The sequence below is a fragment of the Onychomys torridus genome, chromosome 1, assembly GCF_903995425.1.
Source record: "Onychomys torridus chromosome 1, mOncTor1.1, whole genome shotgun sequence".
NCBI lineage: Eukaryota > Metazoa > Chordata > Mammalia > Rodentia > Cricetidae > Onychomys > Onychomys torridus.
In genome coordinates, this window is record NC_050443.1 from 94,556,610 (window position 1) to 94,577,217 (window position 20,608).

Genomic DNA, 20,608 nt, shown 5'->3' on the forward strand with positions numbered 1-20,608 from the left:
ATTTAAATTTAAACTTCAGGAAAAATAAAACAAGTCAGTCTTGTTACTCATCTAAATGCTTTCTGATCTTAACAATTCAAGATACTTAGCCAAGCATGGTTGGTTCCCTGAACACTGAGGATGATGTTCTAGAGAGCTCCAGAGGGGGCCAGCCATGAGTTCCCATTTCAGCTTGTACTATATATTGTTCTGTCAAAAAACAAGAACAGGGCCAGTGGGTTAAGGCACCTACAGCCAAACCTGCCAACCTGAGTTAAATTCTCAGTACCCACATGGTTGAAAGAAAAAGCCAGTTCCTGAAGAGAAAGCCAATTCTTGCAGGTTGTCTTCTAAACTATCACATACACACAAACAAGATCCCTAAGAAAATGAAGAAGCAATGGTTGTAGTTCAACAACAGACACAATTTTCTTTGCTGTCAGTTACCATCATGGTTTGCATGCAGGCTCCTTGGAAGGGCCTGTCCCAGTTGGCTCTGCTCTACTGCTAAACTGCCTACATCCCCAACCCAGCTGAAGGTGACACCCAACAGTGTCAAAGATCAGACTTACAAACTGGCCAAGAAAAGCCTGACAGCCTCAGAAATTGGTGTGATCATGAGGCGCTCATGGTGTGCCACAGGTCTGTTTTGTAACTGGCAATAAAATTTTAAGAATCCTCAAGTCCAAAGGCCTTGTCCCTGATCTTCCTAAGGATCTATACCATTTAATTAAGAAAGCAGTTGCTGTATGAAAGCATCTTGAGGATCAGAAAGGATAATGATGTTAAATTCTGCCAGATTGTGATCGACAGATGAATTTCATTGGCTTATTATCATAAAACTAAGCAGGTCCTCAAATGGAAGTATGAGTCATCCATGATCTCGGTAAAGTGCTTGCCACAATGGCCTAAGTTTGATCCTCAGCATCCATGTAAAAACCCAGACATGGTTGCACAGGCTTGTGATCCCAGCCCTGAGGAGGTGGTTGCAGGTAGATGGGTCCCCAGTGCTCACTAGTCAGCCAGCCTAGCCTGAAGAGCTAATTTCCAGTGAGTGACCCTGTCTCAAAAAGATGATGAAGATCACTTGAGGAAGATTACCCAAGATTGACTTCTGGCCTCCACCCCACACACACACAATTATGGAAATTGTAGGTACTAATGCTTGATAAAAATATAGTAAGTACCTACATATTTCAATCTATGTAGAGCTAGAGATATATAGATGCTATCTGTTACATAGCATATATATAAGCAATGTAATCCTCACAAAATTTACAAAGTTCTATTGCTAATATTTTGGTTCACAAATGAAGAAACATAAGCAGTTACATAATATGCCTAAAGTTAGAGCTGGTAGGTGCTGGAAAAATGACACAGCAGTTAAGAGCACTTGTTCTTTCAGAAGACCTGGGTTTGGTTCCCAGAATTCACATGGTGATTCACAACCATCTATATCTACAGTTCCAGCTGATCCAACACCCTCTTCTGATCTCCAAGGCACCAGGCACACACATGGTATGCATACATACATGCAGACAAAGAATTCATACTTATAAAATAAATAAATCTAGAAAGTAAAATAAAAATAAACTTATAGCAGATAGCAAGTGTGGGATGAATCCAAGTACTACTAATTTACATAGTATACTTTTAAATTACTTGGTACCAGTATAGGCTTAAATCATCACAACCTATCTGCTGTGGATATCGCTCTGTGTAAATAAAGTTCTGATTGGCCAGTGGCCAAGGCAGGAAGTATAGGCGGGACAAGAGAAAAGAGAATTCTGGGAAGTAGAAGGCTGGGGAGACACCGCCAGCCGCCGCCATGAAAAGCAACATGTAAAGACACTGGTAAGCCACAAGCCATGTGGCAAAGTATAGACTAACAGAAATGGGTTAATTTTAGATATAAAGCAGATAACAAGAAGCCTGCCACGGCCATACAGTTTCTAAACAATCTAAGTCTCTGTGTGCTTTCTTGGTTGGGTCTGAGCGACTGTGGGACTGGCGGGTAAGAGATTTGTCCTGACTGGGCCAGGCAGGAAAACTCTAACTACACCTATCTATCATAAATATCAAATTTCTTCCTCATTTTTGAACTATTTTTTCCTGCACTGGTAAATTTTGCTTCAGTCCTATCACGAGTCAGTTAAATTGTGTATGTTATAACTAAATAGCAGTGTTATCAGTTAATTTACCATCAACAAATGACAGGCACATTCATAATTTCACTGAGGGCAAGAATTTTTCCTTGCTTCTATAATCAGATTTCTACTGACCAGATATACTCTTCCTTTTATTAAAGAGAAGCTCAAACTAGAAAACAAAAATCAGGCAAAAAGTGCTCATTTATTAACAATTCACCTTTTACTGGGGAAAAAAAAAATCACATGGGTTTAGAATAAGTAGAGAGAGGCAATTATCTTGAAAACTAGAAGGAATATGACAACAGAAAACTAAAAATAGGTGTCTATCTCTGTTAAAGACTGAAATACCAATAGACAAAAAGAGAATATTTTATCTCTGATTCATGGGAAGGGAGAACTCATTTAAAAGGGAAGCCAAGTACTTTGGTATTAAGCACTAATTTGTCACAAAAAAGAAAATGGAAGACACAGAATGCACAGAATTTAAATGACATTTTAATATTTTTAACAACTTTATTAATAAAAACAAATAGATAAAATAATTTTAACAATATATTTTATTCTAATATATCTAAATTACCACATTACAAATAATCAATATAAAAATGAGTATTTTCTTCTTTTAGCACTGAATCTTTGAAATTTGATGTTTATGTTATACTTACTCATCACAAGTGAACTAGTTTACCTTTGTTTTTGGTTCTTTGATACAGAGTTTCACCTAGCAGAGGCCAGACTTGAACATGCTATATAGCTAAAGATGAATTTCTAATCCTCCTGCCTCTCTCTTCCAAGTGCTGAGATTATGGGTCCATGCTACTGGGATTACAGCCCTGCATCACCATCTCCAGCAAACTAGTCACATGTGCACACAGTTCAGAATCATAGTTTAAAAGGAAAGGTTGGGGGGGGGGGCGGCAAACAAGCATCATACCCTCTGCACATTAATGGGATGTATTATAATGAAACAGTTCCCAACAGCCACCTCTTTCCTCAAGCCAGAAAAGCAATTAAAATGTTTATTATTTGGGAAGAGAACAGATTTTCTTTTTATTTAAGTCTAAAGATAATCTGTGGTCTTTACATAAAAGCTATCTTATCTTTTGTAACTTATTATAATTTTTTTTTTGCAGCACAAGAAATCAAACCAAAGACATGTAAAGCAACTGCTTTACCACTGAGCTATATCCCCAGCCCTCTTCATAACTTTTGTAGTTTTAAAGTATGTAACTTCCAATTAACAATATTCTAGAATTATAAACTTAACATTCCATAAACAATGTATTTATGGCTGGAGAGATGGCTCAGTGAGTAAGATGGCTCAGAAAGAGGACCCGAGTTCAAATCCTTCACATCCACGGAAAAACTGAGCATGGAGCAGAGCATGGTGGCACACGCCTTTAGACCCAGCACTTGTAAGGCAGAAGCAAGCAAATTTCTGTGAATTCAAGGCTAGCCTGGTCTACAAAGCAAGTTCTAGGACAGCCAGGGCTACACAGAGAAACCATCTTGAAAAACCAAAACCAAACCAAACAACAAAAACTGAGCATGGTAACATATGCCTATAACCAGAACATTGGGGTGGAAACAAGTAGACACCAGAAGTTTGCTAACCAGCCAACCCAGCATAAACAGGGAGCCTGATTTAGGCTCAGTAAAAACTTTTATCCCTCAAAATAAGAGTGAAAAAGAAAGGCAGCTCATAACATACTCTGGCCTCTGTATATGCATGCATAAATATACACACCCACACACAAAGAATGCATTCACAATCAATGCATTCTATAGGTGGTAGCTGGAGAGATGATTTAGCAGTTAAAAGCACTAGTTGCTTTTGCATAAGACCTAGGTTCGATTCCCAGATGTGACTTACAACTAGCTCTAATGCTAGTTCCAAAGGATCCAATGCTTTCTTTTGGTCTCTGAGGGCACCAGGCATGCAAGAGGTGCATATGCATGCATGCAGGCAAAATACTCATAACCATAAAAAAATTTTTTTTTTTTGAGATGAGGTTCGAACCCAGGGCCTTGCGCTTGCTAGGCGAGCACTCTACCACTGAGCTAAATCCCCAACCCCGTTAAAATTTTTTTAAGCAGGGTAGTGGTGCACACCTTTAGTCCCAGGACTCAGGAGGCAGAAGCAGGCAGATCTCTGTGAGTTTGAGACCAACTTGGTCTATAGAGCGAGTTCAAGGATGGTCAGGGCTCTACACAGAGAAACGTTGTCTGGAAAAACAAAACAAAACAAATTTTTTTAAATATATTTAGGTGTAAGAAAAGTCATAAGAGCAGAGTTTATGTATAGCTACTACCTACAGAAGGCCTCCCTAGCTTGGTTCAAAATCTATAACCCATATGAAATTTTCATAATGTTTGGGGTACATACATTAAAAAAAGAATTATTTTTATTCATGTACATCACTGTTTGCCAACATACATACATGTATGTCTACTGCTTGTATGCCTGGTATCCACAGAGGCCAGAAGAGGATTTCAGATCTCCTGGCACTGGAGTTATAGATGGTTGTAAACTTCCACATACATGCTGGAAACTGAATTGAATTCTCTGCAAGAACACTAAGTATTCTCAACCACTCAGCCATCTCTCCAGTCTGGTTCATAAACAATTTAATAAATAATATGACAAAGGAAAGCACTGTGAAATTTGTTAACTTCCTCAATGGTGTTTCCTAGATGCATAATATGCACCCTGCACTGTTCTCAGTGATGAAAAGCAAAATAAAGAGCTTAACTATAAAATGTCTGTGAAAAGCAAATAACCTAAAAAGAAAGAATTTCCTACTTACAATATACAGCAGGAATTAATCTTCCTACTATATAACAGAGAACCATTAGGGAAAAAAATTGACAACAATGTAGTAAAATGAAAGAGTCTAAATAAGCAGTTCACAAAAAAGTAAAGATGCCTAATACACTTGCTCTTATTGAGACAACAGCAATTAAAGCATACTAACCCTTCATAACAAACTATATCCCCAATTCATTAATGAGAAAATAATGAACTAAGAAACTATTTTATGAAATTTAAAAATTTACAGTAAAATAGATGATGAGGTTAATAGATAATTAGGTTAATAAAGATCAGAGAAGAAAAAAGTAACATATAAATATACATTAGGAAACTGAAGTACCTGGCAATAATGATCAAGCAAAGAAAAAAATCAGTGTGGTAGCACAAGCCTGTAACCCCAGAACTCAGAAGTGGAGGGAAGAAGGTCAGGAGTTCAAGATCACCCTCAGCTATGTATTTATTTTATGGGTATTTTGACTGCATGTATATCTGTGTTCCACATGCATGGAATGCTCATATTAGCCAGAAGAAAGCATCAGATCCCCTTGGTACTGGAATTACAGTTGTTAGCTGCCATGTAGGGGCTGGGACTCAAATCATAGCATCTTCAGCTATATATAACAGAGTCCAAGGTCAGTCTGAGAACCTGTCTCAAAAGCAAAACACTTAAAACAAAATACATATTTTAAATAAAATATGTGCTTATTATGGTAGTTACCTTAACTAGCGATGAGCAAAAGGGAAGCTCCTGCCTCTAGTGAAGGTATCAACAACTCATACTTATTGGGAAACCTTGAAATTTTCCTTATGGTCATAAACAAAAGCAGAATGCCAACTATCACCTTAATTCAACATTTTAACTAGTTCTAGACAGTACAGTAAGATAAGAAAAGGAAATAAGGGCTGGAGAGGTAGATCAGAGGTTATGAGCACTGACTGTTCTTCCAGAGGTCCTGAGTTCAATTCCCAGCAACCACATGGTGGCTCACAATCTGTAATGAGATCTGGTGCCCTCTTCTGGTGTACAGGAATACATGCAGGCAGAACACTGTAAACATAATAAATAAATAAACCTAAAAAAAAAAAGGGAAAGGAAATAATGGATCAAACAGGAAAAATCAAACCACTGGTTGACTATTCTCTATCTGAAATGCTTGAGACAAGAACTACTTCACATTTTAGAATATTTGCATATTGAGATGTACCCAAGTTCTAAACAGGAACATATTTAATATATATCTTATACAGAGCCCAAATATAACTGTATATTTTTTCTTCTCATTGTTTTGTTTTATGAGACAAAATGTTACTGTATTGCTTAAGCTGGTCTTGAATCCATGGCAATCCACCTCCCTCAGGCTCCCAAAGTCTGCTGTAAACCACCAAATATCTTGGTAACTTTGGAGATTTGGGAGTAGTACTAGGGATTGAATTTGAGACTTCACATGTGCTAGGCAAGCTCTCTATCCAAACCTGGGAGCTACCTTAAAGGGACAAACTGCAAGCCACCCATTTCCTTCTTGTGCACATGAACATCATGTGCATGCACTGTTTTTCAAAGCCATATGATCCCTTTTAGTTGGATCAAAATACATTACTCCTGTGAGAAGTATACTTCATGTCTGCTTGGGAAGTAGATATATGGGCCTTGAGTTCAATAGAGCAATTTTGCTAGAGATAAAAAAGAAAACCTAGGTGACATCTATGTGCATCTAAAGACCTAAAGACATTAAAGCAATTGATAATTGCCCTCATAGAATGTAGAAAATGAAAAGAGAAGCAAAAGAGAAATCTAGAGACCCAATAATACTCAAGTAGGAAACAAAAACTGGAAAAGAATGATAGTGAAATAGAGGAATAAAATGTTCTAATGGTCAGTATTATCAGAATCTAGAGAGTCAGGATAAGGACTAGAAAAAACACATGGGGAAATTTAAAGGCTTCTCAGTGACTTTATGAGAAACAGACTTATTGAAATACATTCTCCTAAAAGTTCACACTTTTAATCAAAGCACTTTGGAGGCAGAGGCAGGAGGATCTCTGTGAGTTCGAGGATAGCCTAGTCTATATGGAGTTCCAGGACAGCCAGGAGTACATGAAAACCTGTCACAAAACAACAACAATAAAATTCACTCAGACCAGGTGTAATGGCACATGCTATGGATCCCAGCACTCAGGAGGCAAAGACAGAGCTCTGTAAATTTAAAACCAACCTGGTCTATATAGTGAGTCCTTATCTCAAAAAAAAAAAAAAAATCATTAAATTAAATTAAATCCACAGGGCTGGAGAGATAAGCTTAGTAGGTAAGAGTATGCATTGCTATTGAAAACAACTGGAGTTCAGTTCCCAGAGAGAAATTATGATATCCAATGCATCCATGTCAAGTAGCTCACAACTACCTGTAGTAAGATGTGGGGTTAGCATCAAATCAATTTATTACATAGATGGTACATTCTTTAAGGAAGTAAAGGGTTATGAAGAGCTGTGTGTTTATCTCATGTATTTCAGGCTGGTCTTGAACTCCTGATTCTCCTGCCTTCACTTCCTGAGTGCATGGATTATAGGCATTAGTCCCCATGCTTGACTAAAGTAATCTTAATTTTATATATTGTATAAATAATTTAGTCTTGTCTAGAAAGAAGTCTATTTTGGCATACATGATAGGAATGTCATTGCTTAGTGGGACTGGCCATCTAGAACAATCAATTATATGACTTGGGATAAGAAAAACTTTGGGTGACAATGTGATCTAAATTCAAGCTGGAGACTAAGTTCAACCACATGGGCACTCTACCAACTATACCTATGTAATGAAGACATACTGAGAAAAAGAATCTGGTTCCTGAAATTCATGTGAGAATCCCTGGTTGCCGATACTCCACGCATACTGTTATGCACAGATACTGAGAGCATACCACATTCTGACTTCATGGGGAAAAAACTACCAGAAGTTCCACGCTGGGAACACTCCTGGACTTTGCTCTACATGCTCTTTCCCTTGGCTGATTTTAATCTATCCTTTCCCCATAATAAACCATTAACCACAAGTATAACAGCCTTCAGCAAGTTTTATGTATCGTAACAGGTTATCAAACCTAAGAGTGGTTTGGAGAACTCTGCCTTCAATGTTCAGTTCATGTTTGACATGAGGGTAGTCTTATGGGCATTATGCCCTCAGAGGTGAGGTAATAATAAAGACAGTAAGGCAGATCTGAAACACAGAAAAACAGGAAGCAGGACTGAAGAACTTCCTAGAGACAGGACAAGCTGGTTAGTGAGGCTGACAACAGAGGACTATAGAATCATGTTAGTGTTCAGAATCCATATTTTGCTGATGAGATGTCATTGTTCTTCTCCAAAGCTATTTTATCTATTGATTTGCAGTTTGAGTAGCTCTATGTAAGTTCTAAGTACTCTAGATCAATCTAAATCAGCTCATATATTATATAACCCTTGTAATAGACAACTACAAAGAACCAAATAAAATTGACAGCAGGGCATAGAGCAGTTGTTGTCAACCTGTGGGTAGCAACCCCTTTTGGTTGGGGGTGTCAAACAACCCTTTCACAGGGGTCACCTAAGACCATCAGAAAACACGGATATTTATATTATAGCTCATAACAATAGCAACCTAACAGTTATGAAGTAGCAACAAAAATAATTTTATGTTTGGGTTCACCACAAAAGGAAAAGTATTAAAGGGTTGCAGGAGTAGGAAGGCTGAGAATCACTGGCATTGAGGCTCACACTTGTAATCTCAGCAGTGAGGAGACTGAGAAAGGAGGACTGCCATAAATTCAAGGATACCCACAAGCTTACATATAGAATTGTAAGTCAGCCTGGGCAAGGAAGACAGAGATAGACTTCATGAAAAAGAATTTACCTTGTTTAAAAAAACCTCTACTATTCTGTAGAAAATGTACAAATGAAAACAAAAATGGATGGCTTGGGATATAGCTCAATAGAAGAGAGCTTTGCCTAGCATGGAAAGGGCTATGGGTTGCTTGGCAAAAGGGAGAGAAATAGGGAGACACAAGAGACAAATAAGCAGATAAAATGAAGGAACTACCTATGACTTGGAGTAAGGATGTTGGCAATGGAAATGTTAGAAGTCATTTGATTTAAACAGAACATGCTAAGTTTAGCCAGTAAATGAAATGGAAAAACAAAAAAATCATTTAGTCGGGAAGTAGATGTTATTTTTATTTTTAGTACTGAAACAAAATGAGGCATAGGAAAAACTAAGGAGAGTTTCCCCAAGATTCTTCACGATCTTAAAGACAGGGAAAGCCAGCATGGTATCTCACACTTGTAATTCTAGCACTCAGGAGGTTTACTATAATTTTAATGTCAGCTTGTTCCACCTAGAGAGTTCTAGGCCAGCCAAGCCTACATAGTGTAACCCTGTCTCAAAAGGAAGAAAAAGCAGGTAAGGATTTCCAGAGCTCCAGTACCTGCCAAGTCAGAGACAGTGAGATGGCTCAGTGGATAAAGTGCTTGCCACATAAACTGTAAAGAGAGAAGCATGGAAGTTCAAGAATGGAGTGGGAATCCTACCTTTATTTTAATTAAATCATATGTGTATATGAGGTGTGTAGGGGTGCTCATGCCATAGTACTTTGTGAGTTGGTTCTCTCTTTCCACTACATGGGTCCTAGGGATCCAACTCAGGTTGTCAGGCTTGGTGGTTAAGTTTCTTTACCCATTAACTTTTCTCGCCAGTCCATATTTTTAAAAGTTAAAATGTTTTGTATAAGTATATTAATAAAGAGCTTAAGTCTTCTATCTTAGCAACAAGCAATGGCTATACAGTAACCTAATAAGCACTAATCATTGTTCCACTCTCAGCCATTAAGAGCAACATTTTGAACATCCAGAATATAGCCACAACAACCTTCTGTGTCTAGACAAGGGTCTTATTACGTATGAGTAGGAGAGGTCAAGGAAGAGAAGACACAGTCTTAGAAGCTTATTCTGAAAGACAACATGCTGACCACAAAGTTTGCATTCTAACTTGGTTTCCCAACAGAAGTACTTAGTGGAGATAACTGCTGAACTTTGGACTAGTTTTCTGTTCATTCATTTGACATGAATCATTAAATATACCTTGACATTACCGAAATTTCAACATGACAAATAACAGTAAATCTTTTGTGCTAAATGTTATGGTATATGCCTCCATTTTCAACATGGCTTAAAAGAGGAGAAAAATTAAAACTGAGAAACACAACTAAGACTCACAAAGTAAGGAACAGTAATAAACAATAAAAAAAACTGAGCCAAGCTGGGAATGTGCATAGTTGGTAGAGTGCTTACCTAGCATGAATATGAAGAATATATTTGTACATGTGTGTGTGTATTTGTGTTCAACCATTGAAATGAGCATCAATATGCTCCCAACACTAAGAATAAAAAGTCCAAGCCCATGAAAAGATGCTGAGCAATATTAGTCAGAAGGGAGATGCAAATCAAAACCACAACCAGACACACTTCAAACCTACTTGACCACTATAACTTTTTAATGGAAAATATGAAGTAGTGGCACATACATGCAGAAACTGAAACCCTCATATTTTGCTGATAAGGGGTGCAAAATGGTGCAGCCACTCTGAAAAACACTTTTGTGTGCTTCTTCTAGAATGTAAACATAATTATTGTTTGAACCAGCAATTCTACTCCTACTCAAAAGAACTGAAAACACTTATATTTACACATCAATCTGTGTAAGAACACTGTGATGAGCAAACAGTGTGCGATCTTAGTATAAGCATCATTATTTACAATAGTCAATAGATGCAATAACCAAATATCCATCAATGAATTGATATACAAAATATGGTATATGAACAGAACAGAACATTATCTAGTCATAAAAAAAAAAACAAATACTGTTCTATAGATGATCCTTAAAGACATGATACTAAATGAAATAAACCAAACAAAGGAAACAAATATGGTATCATTCCACTTACAGGAAATATCTAGAATAAGAAAATTCAGAAACAGAAAGTAATGGTTATCAAGGAAAGAAGGGGCTGGTAAGATGGAATAGTTACAGTTTAATGTGCAGAGTTTCATTTTGCAGTGATAAACGTTATTTTAAATAGACAGTGGTGATAGCATTGTAACTAATGCCACTGAACTATATAAATGAGCAAATCTCTGTGTGTGTGTGTGTGTGTGTGTGTGTGTGAAAGAGAGAGAGAGAGAGAGAGAGACAGAGAGAGAGACAGAGAGAGAGACAGAGAGAGTATCTAAGACTGAGAATGACTTGAGGGTATAGTTCAGTGGCACAGTTCTTATCCAGTAGGTACAAGGCTCTGGGTTCAAGTCCCAGTATCATGTAACCATTGGGTCCAGGTTCACATGCTTTTAATCCAAGGTTCACATGCTTTTAATCCTAGCTCTCAGAAGGCTGAGGCAGGAGAATTAAGAAGTTCAAGGCTGGGGTTGGGGATTTAGCTCAGTGGTAGAGTGCTTGTCTAGCAAGCACAAGGCCCTGAGTTCGGTCCTCAGCTCTGAATAAACAAATAAAACAAAACAAAACGAAAAAAGGTATCACATCTCGATTTTTAGCCGGGCGGTGATGGCGCACGCCTTTAATCCCAGCACTCGGGAGGCAGAGGCAGGCGGATCTCGGTGAGTTCAAGGCCAGTCTGGGCTACCAAATGAGTTCCAGGAAAGGCGCAAAACTACACAGAGAAACCCTATCTCAAAAAAACAACAAAAAAAAAGTTCAAGGCCAGCTTGATCTACAAAACTAGACTCTAACTCAAAACAAACACAATCTTTCTTCTTTCTTTTCTCCTCCCTTTTTGCTGACAGGATCCTCATGTAGCTCAGGTTGCCCCAGACTCACTACACTAAGTAGCAAAGGATAACCATGAACTCATCTTTTTGCCTCTATCTGTTGAGCACTAAGAGCACAGATGTGAGCCACCAAACCTGATCTCAGAGCTCCACGAATGCTAGGCAAGCACACCAGCAAAGAAGCCAGATCCCTAGTCCCACATTTCTCTGTCCAGCTGCTGTGCTGCCAGCTCTGTGACTGGTGTTTTCCATGTTCCATGAAGTGCTCACTTTGGGAGCACAGCTGTCTAGTTAGAGGAATTGATGGGTTTTATATATTAAAACATACCTCAGTAGCTATGACTTGGAAAAGGAAACCAACTGCAGTTAATGGGTGTGAAGGTTCACACCTGCAACCCTAGCACTTACAAGGCTGGGGCAGTAGGAGTGCCATGAGTTCAAGGCCAACCTAGGCTACAGAATGAAAGCGTAACTCAAACAACAACAAAAGAACAACTGCTGTCAAGCATTTCATACACACAGAATTCTAGTCTAAGAACTTCATGGCAGAGCACTCTTCTAGTATTCTAGCATGCAGAAGGGAAGGGGAAGAGGTCTAGTAAGACAAAAGTGCATCATTCCAAGCCAGGTATGGGGCACACAACTGTAATTCCAACATTCAGAGACCAAGACAGAAGGATGGGGGGAGGGGGTCTTCAAGTCTACCCTGGGTTACCAGTGAGAATCCTCCCTCCAAAAAAAAAAAAAAAAAAGAGAGAGAGAGAGAGAGAGAGAAAGTACAAAGTGTATATTCCCTGGAGCTAAAAACCACTTTTCCACTTAGCACAATAGTCTAAAACAGATTTATGCATTAAACTATAAAGTGTTTATCAGAACAGTCATAAATTCTACTATGAACAGATAAAGTGACTTAATAAATAAACCAATGCAGTTATAGCCACTCACAGCACTGTGGTTTTGTTTCTAAGAATAGTTAGGTCTACGTCAGAGCTTATCTTGTAGGAAGAGCATACATGTTTACTTACTCTCCCAAACTGAAAATAGAACATTTGAAAAAAGCATTTTCCTGATTCCTAATTAGACTGCATGTTTTGAAGCAACATCACTCATGTTCTAGTCCCTCCATGCCAGAAGGCATTATCAGCATGATCTGCTCTCATTCATCTTCATATTCTTTCACCTGGAAAGAAGGTGTGGTTTTGCTTTGTTCACTCATTATGCAGCGGAACTTTAATAACGATTTAGACACATGTGGCCCACAATATAACTCTAACATTCATGAGGCAGAGACAGTAGGATTACTCTAAGTTCAAGCCCAGCATAGGCTGGCTACACTGTAAGACCACTTCTCGAAAGAAGAAAAAGGGAGAGAGGGAGGGAGGGAGGGAGGTGGGTGGGAGGAAAGGAGAGAGGTAAGAAGGGAGGGAGGGAGGGAAGGAGGGAGGAAAGGAAGGAGGGAGGGAGGGAGGGAAGGAAGGAAGGAAGGAAGGAAGGAAGGAAGGAAGGAAGGAAGGAAAGTTGGTTGGTCAGGTGTGCATACCTGCAATGCCAGTACTTGCTAAGTAGAAGTAGGAAAATCAAGAGTTCAAGGTCATCTGTGACCATTTAGCAAGTTCAAATCCAGCCTGGGCTCTGTGACCTATCTCAGAAAAATATTGTCATATGGATTATAATTGGTCTCTCCAGGTTGGACTATAAACTTGCTCATCTTTTAATAAATATTCCAAAACTATGCTACATGTTACACATGTGAACATTAAAACACCAACTTAAAAAACACAGTGAAAAGAACACTGGGCCAGCACTATAGGACCTGGATTTGAGCAGTGCATTCTAGACACTATGCTACATAAGTCAAAATATATTTAGGCACCATTTTCTTCTCCAAGACAAGAAAATTTACTATTTATTTGAATAATAAGGTCTTGAGGAATAAAAGCATTAGCTAAGTGATAATCAGCAATCAATGCAAACATTAGGCTTTTATTATTGTTGGTCTAAGTCAGTGTGGTTCCCAATGTTGTAACCCTTTAATACAGTTCCTCATGTTGTAGTGACCCCCAACCATAAAATTATTTTCATTGCTACTTCATAACTAATTTTACTACTGTTATGAAGTGTAATGTAAATATCTGTGTTCTCCGACTGTCTTAGGTGAATGCTGTGAAAAGGTCGTTGGACACCCCAAGGGGTTGCAACCCATAGGTTGACAACCACTGGTTTACGCTATCTACTTCTAGTGTTTGTTTCTAATAAATGTACACTACTTGATTCAATATTATAGTGAATATATATTATACACTACTTGAACTGTTAAGCTGGGTATGTGTATGCCTGTAATTCCATGCACTTAGGAGGCTGAGGCAGGCCAACAAGTTCTAGGACAGCCTAAATTGCATAAGATGTCCATAATGCAGCACTTGGAAGGCTGGAGAAGGAGGACTACTCCAGTTCTGGGCAAATCTGAACTAAATTATAAGACCTCATCTCACAGTAAGACTTACAGAAAGTATTACTGTTTAACAGTAATGATGTTGATTAGATTAAATAGTATTTTAATGTATTCTCAAAGTTAAGAGATAAATACCAACAGCTAAGCCAACAAAAATTGCTTTCAAATTTATCTAAAACATATTTTTTAAATTTCATTTATTTTATATTTTAAGAAATCCAACGTGGGTTATTGTGGTGCCTGTCATCCTAGCACTTGGTAGATAGAAACAGGAGGAGCTAGACTTCATGGTCTTCCTCAGCTACAATCTGAAGCCAGCATAGGCTTCATGAGGCCCTACCTACCAAAGGAAAAAGAAATCCAGAAAGCAGTTCACAGTTGTATTTATTTCCGTTTTAACTGTTAAAAATGTCTGTGTACATCTCTTTTTTTTTTTTAATCTACCACATCAGAAACAACATATAGACTGGGCATGGTGGCACATGCCTTTAATCTCAGCAGTCAAGAGGCAGAGGAAGGCAGAGCTCTGTGAGTTTGAGGCTTCTCTACATGGCAATTCCAGGCCAAGGCTACACAGTAAGACCCTGAGTGGATAATGTCCCAAAAAATTACAACAAAAATCCTAGTGCCAGGGATGGTATACAATACCCCTTGGTAAGTTTGTTGGATAACGAAGCCCCTGCCCCCATACAGGCTATTGCTATTGCTCTTGGTTGACAACCAGAACGAGGTAATAAGACACTATTGCTGAAGACACCAAACACTTCTGTCTGCAGAACATACAGAAATCAAGCTGGAAATTTCCTCCTTGCTTGCCTACTTTTTACCATGTCAGAAGGCATTGTGCAGGTCACTGGGAAAGTCATCAACATTCTTACTCTGCTATGAATCCTTAAGCTATAATACTAACCTTCTGGCTAAAATGTGCCCACTGGTACAATAGTGGCATTGCTGTTGTCTTAATTAGGGTTACTATTGCTGTGATGAAACACCAAGACCAAAAGTAAATTGGGGAGGAAAGGGTTTATTTGGCTTATACTTCCAAATCACTGTTCATCATTGAAGGAAGACAGGACAGGAACTCAAACAGGGCAGGAACTTGGAGGCAGAAGCAGATTCAGAGGTCACGGATGTGTACTGCTTATTGGCTTGCTCAATCTGCTTTCTTATAGAACCCAGGACCACCAGAACTGGGGTGGCCCCACCCACAATGGGCTGGACCTTCCCACATCAATCACTAATAAGAAAATGCTCTACAGGCTTGTCTACAGCCAGATCTTGAAGAGGCACTTTCTCAATTAGGGTTCCCTCCTCTCAGATGACTCCAGCCTGTTTTAAGTTGACATAAATTAGCCAGCACAGCTGTTATGGGGGCAACCCAGTGCTTCTAATTGGGTGTGAGGTCCACTCCACAGAGAAAGTCATGTTGTGTTCTGTACTTGTAAATGGATAGAGATCATAGGCCCAAGGAGAGGAACCTATTACTGTTGTTTTGCTAAATGGACAGTATTAAACCGCCCTCTAGATATTTATGTTTATATAAATGAGTGCTATTCTCAGTGTAGATCAGGGCTTTCTGTTTGCAGAGGATGTAAGGTAATGAGACTTATGACTAGTCAATGTGCTGAAAACAACTCACTGCTGAGGGCTTGGCCTTATACAGGACATCAGTAACACCCCTCCAAAGCTCAGGTAATACTGAGGAAGAGAGGTTGAAAGATTTTAAGAGCCAGAGTACGGGAAAGAATGCTGTGAAACAGTCTTCAGGACATGACATGGCTGCTGCAACCATTAAGCACAGAAGCAATGTCACAAGACCTGCATAAGACCGGGCCCATTAATGTTCCATCATAGATTAGGAAGGGACCTATAAGTCTATCCCACTCTCAAGGAGCTATAGGAATGGTTTCTATGGCTGGGGAAGTCATATTCCTCAGTGGTACAACCCCTGGATAGCAGCCTTTACTCAAGTAAATAACCACCCATCCATGCTCATGCAAACACCTTAATTAAAATTTTCTACAAAAGGGAAAAAGGAGGACATGAAAGTAGTTGGGAGGAAGAAGAGGTTCAATGGGAAGAGATAAAAGAAAATAACAGGGGATGGGTGGAAATATCAAAGTATATTACATACATATATGAAATTAAACTTTTAAATCAGGAAATAACATTGCAAAAAAGATACCAGGTATACATAAATTCACAGAATAAAGATCCACGGCCAGATGTGGTGGTGCACGCCGCCTTTAATCTCAGCACACAGGAGGCAGAGGCAGGTGGCTCTCTGGGAGTTCAAGGCCAGCCTGGTCTACATAGTGAGCTCTAGGAAAGCCAGGGACACAGAGAGATCCTGTCTCAAAACAACAACAAAAGCAACCAAGCAAGCAAACAAAACTGTGACTCCCACATAAGCAAGGAAAACTAAGAGGTTTCTTTTAGCTTCAACCATAATCCTATGAATAGCATAAAGGACACCTATTGGGGCAGTATTTCCAAGTGAGACCATGATTCCCACTAAAAGAACATTGTATATGAATATTATCAAATAAATACCAGTTATTAAGCACTTTTCTCAATTACCTTACCACTTGGAGGTAAGGGAAAAGACTTTAGGACCTGATCACTTTTACCTCTCCTGCCCTCATTAATAGAAACTCATTCTGTAAGCCTCAATTTGAGCATAATCTTTCTCATCAGACCCCACCCAGGAGATCACATCCTTCTTAGCTCTTTGAATCCACCACTGTCTTTATAACTACAGTGTTAGAACTTCTAAACTGTCTTCCCAGGTAGACTGGACAACTTCTACTTTGCTTTCTTTCTCTCTTCTCCTCATTCCCCAGTTTCTGGGGGTGTGTTTGTGGCCCAACTCAGTTACAACTGTCAAATGAAACCACCAAACTAAAGGGGATACGGCTAAGTGGTAGAGTGCTTGCTTAAGCCCTGGGTTCATTTCTTAGTACGGTGTGTGTGTGGGGGGCGGGGGGGGGATCATTTGCCTGTCTTAAATTTCTTGGGAATATGACAAATTAGTACAATAGATTAAGTTCTCTTATAAAAGCAAGATAAATTACAACTTCATTCTGAAAGTACTGAGAATCAAACCCAGGGCCTTGTGGTAGGCAAGCACTAATTCTTAGCTACACTCTCAGCTCACAAAACTTTGTTGTTTTGCTTTGGTTTTGTGTTTGGAGACAGGGCCTCCTATAGCTCAGGCTCTCTCAACAGGTGTGATGCTAAAACCTTTTAAGGAAGTGCTTCACACCTCTCCTGATCTCAGGAGTTGGTCTGATGTCTGATAACAACTCTGAGCTCTCAGAAATCAGACTGTCTTGAGGTACAAATTTATTAATTGAATGTGCTACTTACTACATACAAAACAATGTGCCAGATTTACTCCTGGGCACAGAAATGTACACAGCACCATTAAACTGAATGAAAAATTTGAAACTCTAAATAGAAGAAGCAACAATGAATCATACACTCAATACACAACTGACTTCAGAAAGTTAGTTGTTTCTAAAATCCTGAAAGCAAACATGCCAACCTTTATGCTCTGTGAAACTGAAAAAGTCTGGGATGATTAAAGTATGACTGCAAATTAAACTGTAAGCAGCATGTACACAAAACAAATATAACAGAACATTTTCTTCTATTATTATTTTATTGACAGTGTCTCACTAACCTTAAATTTGACCCTCCTACCATGGCTCTGCAATGCAGGCAAGTACTGCAAATTACAGAGTGCACCACCATGCCAAGACAGCAGACGATTCCCAAGACGAACTGCTTCTGAGTTAAGTTAGCCAACACTGATGGAATTTGTGGAAGCTCTCTATATATTTTGTACCTATGTTAAAATCACTTTGGAACTAAGCTTGAGTTAACAAATATCTCTATCAATTACAGTGCTTTCCAGTGCTCAAAACACTGAATGTCAAACACGCAGACAGCTTCAAAAATTTGAAAATCTGAACCAAGGCACTTCAAGGTGGTTTGTAACCTTGAATAACCACACCAACTCCAACTACAGCAGAGCTGCTGAACAGTTTCTTGTGGAGACTGAACCATCATCAGGGAGGGAAGAGTACAAAGTCTTCCTTGGAATCAGTGTCCCAGGACCTCTGTGCAGCCTCTCTTCCCATACACTATTTCACCGACCCTCTAAGAACAGTTTTTTTTTTTTTTGTTTTTTTTTTTTTTTTCTGTGATGTTCCCATACATTCAATTTTTCCCAAGGCAGTTTTTCTCCTAACATCCACCTAGAAAGATTTTGGGATACTCTTTAACAAGTAATCTTGTTCAAACAGAGAAGCTTCCTTCGTGTTACTCAATTCAAACACCCACTGTCTAAAATAAAAATAAAATAATTATAATTCCACCTTCTATCAAGACAACACAGGGAAAGAACTACCGTGTGTACTCTCCACCTCTTCAATTAGTTCTTGTTCTCCAGTCACTTAGGAAGAGTTAAATAGTCTCACTCTAATGCCTTCCCAGAAAGATGATGCGCTAAATACACGTAAATATTATTGCATTCCCAAAGCAAGTAGAGTCTGGATTTTTGTTTTAAGGTAAGGAGGTGAAGGGTCCCAGGAATAGAAAAAGAACCACCTGAGGCTCCAAAGACAGAGCTGGGTGAGGAGGAAGAGGCCATAGCAGAAGTTCAATAGCCACTCTCCAGAACAGTCTGGAGTGGAGACTGGGACCGGCCGCCGCAGCTCCCTCACTGTCCCGGAGACCGTGGGGTTGGCTTCCCCTCCCCCTGAGGGGCAGCAGCGCCCTGCGGCTCACGACAAAGGGTCCTGGCGCGGGGCGCTGGCGACCGCCGGGTGGGGGACGGGGCCCCGAGGACCGAGTCGGAGAGGATGGAGCGACCAAGGGGCACCGCGGCCGCGGTCCCTCCCCTCTGGGTCCCTCAGCGGCCGCGCAGCGACAGGCCCCGCTCCACACGCACCCGCCGCCCCTCACCTCACGCTGCGGGAGCCTCGGTCTCCACCGCAACCCGAGCCTTCGCGCCTTCCAGAGTCCGAGCCATGATTTCCCCCCCGCCTCTGCGGGCTCAGCCGGCCGCGGAGGAGAGCTTCGACTGACTCCGCGGCCAGCCGAGCACTGCACGTCACTTCCGATGGCACAAGCACCGCCCCCGTGCTTGGGGGCCTTGCGATTGGCTGACGCGGACGGCCTACCTGAGGTGGTGGGCGGGGCGCAGGCGGGGCCCGCGAGGCAGCCGCGGGGAGGTTGCGGGCTGGAGTAGTTGCCCCAGGGAATGGGTGTCCGGTCGCGGCCTGCGGCCTCTCGGAGAGGGTACCCTGGGACCCCCGGCCCGCCTCGGGCTCGCAAGCGCCCTTTGTTCCCGGGCCCTCTCGCAGCACTGCGCGCCGACGACCTCTGGCCTGCCTGCCGCTGCCTGGTTTGCGATCTTGGCCCCAGGCCGCCCGGAGATGAGTTTGGATTGGAAAGATAGAAAAGAACAGTCAAGACGAAAGCTTTCATTCCCTCCAGCAGTTATCGCGGACGGACGTTCAGGTGCTTCGAAGTTTGTAATTAGCAGCTCATCACGTGGGACCTGCCAAGGGCTGGATGGGTGCCGCGTCCTCGTCGGTATTTGCTGACAGCCTTGCCGCGGCCAGGTGAGGAAGGCAGCCTGATAATAACAGCGCTCGGCCAGACATCACACCCAGGCCCCATAGTAATCATACCTTTCTGGTGAGCACCGAATGGAATCGTGCTTGTAAGCGTTTAGCCCTCTGCTGTCTGGTTCAAAACTGAAGCAGATGAGAAAATCATCCCCGTTTTACAGGTTGCAAAAGAGGACAGTCGGTAACTATTGAGGAGAGGGATGGCAAAATAAACTGGCAGCGTCTTCTTGGGTTTGAAATATAAAAGCTTATTCCCAACGTTTTCTCCTTTCCGATAGTAGGGAAGGAGTGATCTCTGATCGTTTCGTTTAAATAAACATGCTTGCACTTCTGGAGAGTGGATGAAGTTTTACTTTAAGGGGGAACCAAGAGAGAGAATGTGGCATCTGAGTCCAAGCTGAGGCTAAGGCAGGAGATTATTTAAGTTCAGCAGTTCAGACCCTGTCTCAAAAAAGAATAAAAAAATAAAAATAGGACCGAGACGAGCTCAGTGGGAGTGTACCTAACTAGCATGTGTGAGGTCTAGGTTTAATTTCTAGTACTAGCTAAGCAAAACAAAAAGCTCTTCTCCCGGGAAGTCTGGGAGCAGCTTCTGTCTGGACCACCTTCCCAGTCCCTAGCTCTCCACCAACCCCACCTTCCTCTGTACATGGGCACTTCCTAGCAAGCTTACACACCCCAGAAGAATGTCCCTTAGGAATCTGCTCAGCTCCACAGCATTGTTCTGCTTTATCTTCTGATCAAAAGAGGAATTTATACACT

At 40.5% G+C, this 20,608-nt stretch overlaps 1 protein-coding gene and 1 pseudogene across 1 annotated transcript in view; one reads left to right on the plus strand and one right to left on the minus strand.

Annotated features, from left to right (window-relative positions):
• Window positions 1–19,309, minus strand: part of Pik3c2a (phosphatidylinositol-4-phosphate 3-kinase catalytic subunit type 2 alpha) — a 114,739-nt gene extending 95,430 nt beyond the window's left edge. Inside the window, exon 1 of the mRNA XM_036190197.1 lies at window positions 19,176–19,309. The gene's annotated coding sequence lies outside the window, so the exon portion shown is untranslated. The remainder of the gene's footprint in view (window positions 1–19,175) is intronic.
• LOC118577232 lies at window positions 431–13,957 on the plus strand (annotated as a pseudogene).
• Window positions 19,310–20,608: the final 1,299 nt, after the last annotated feature.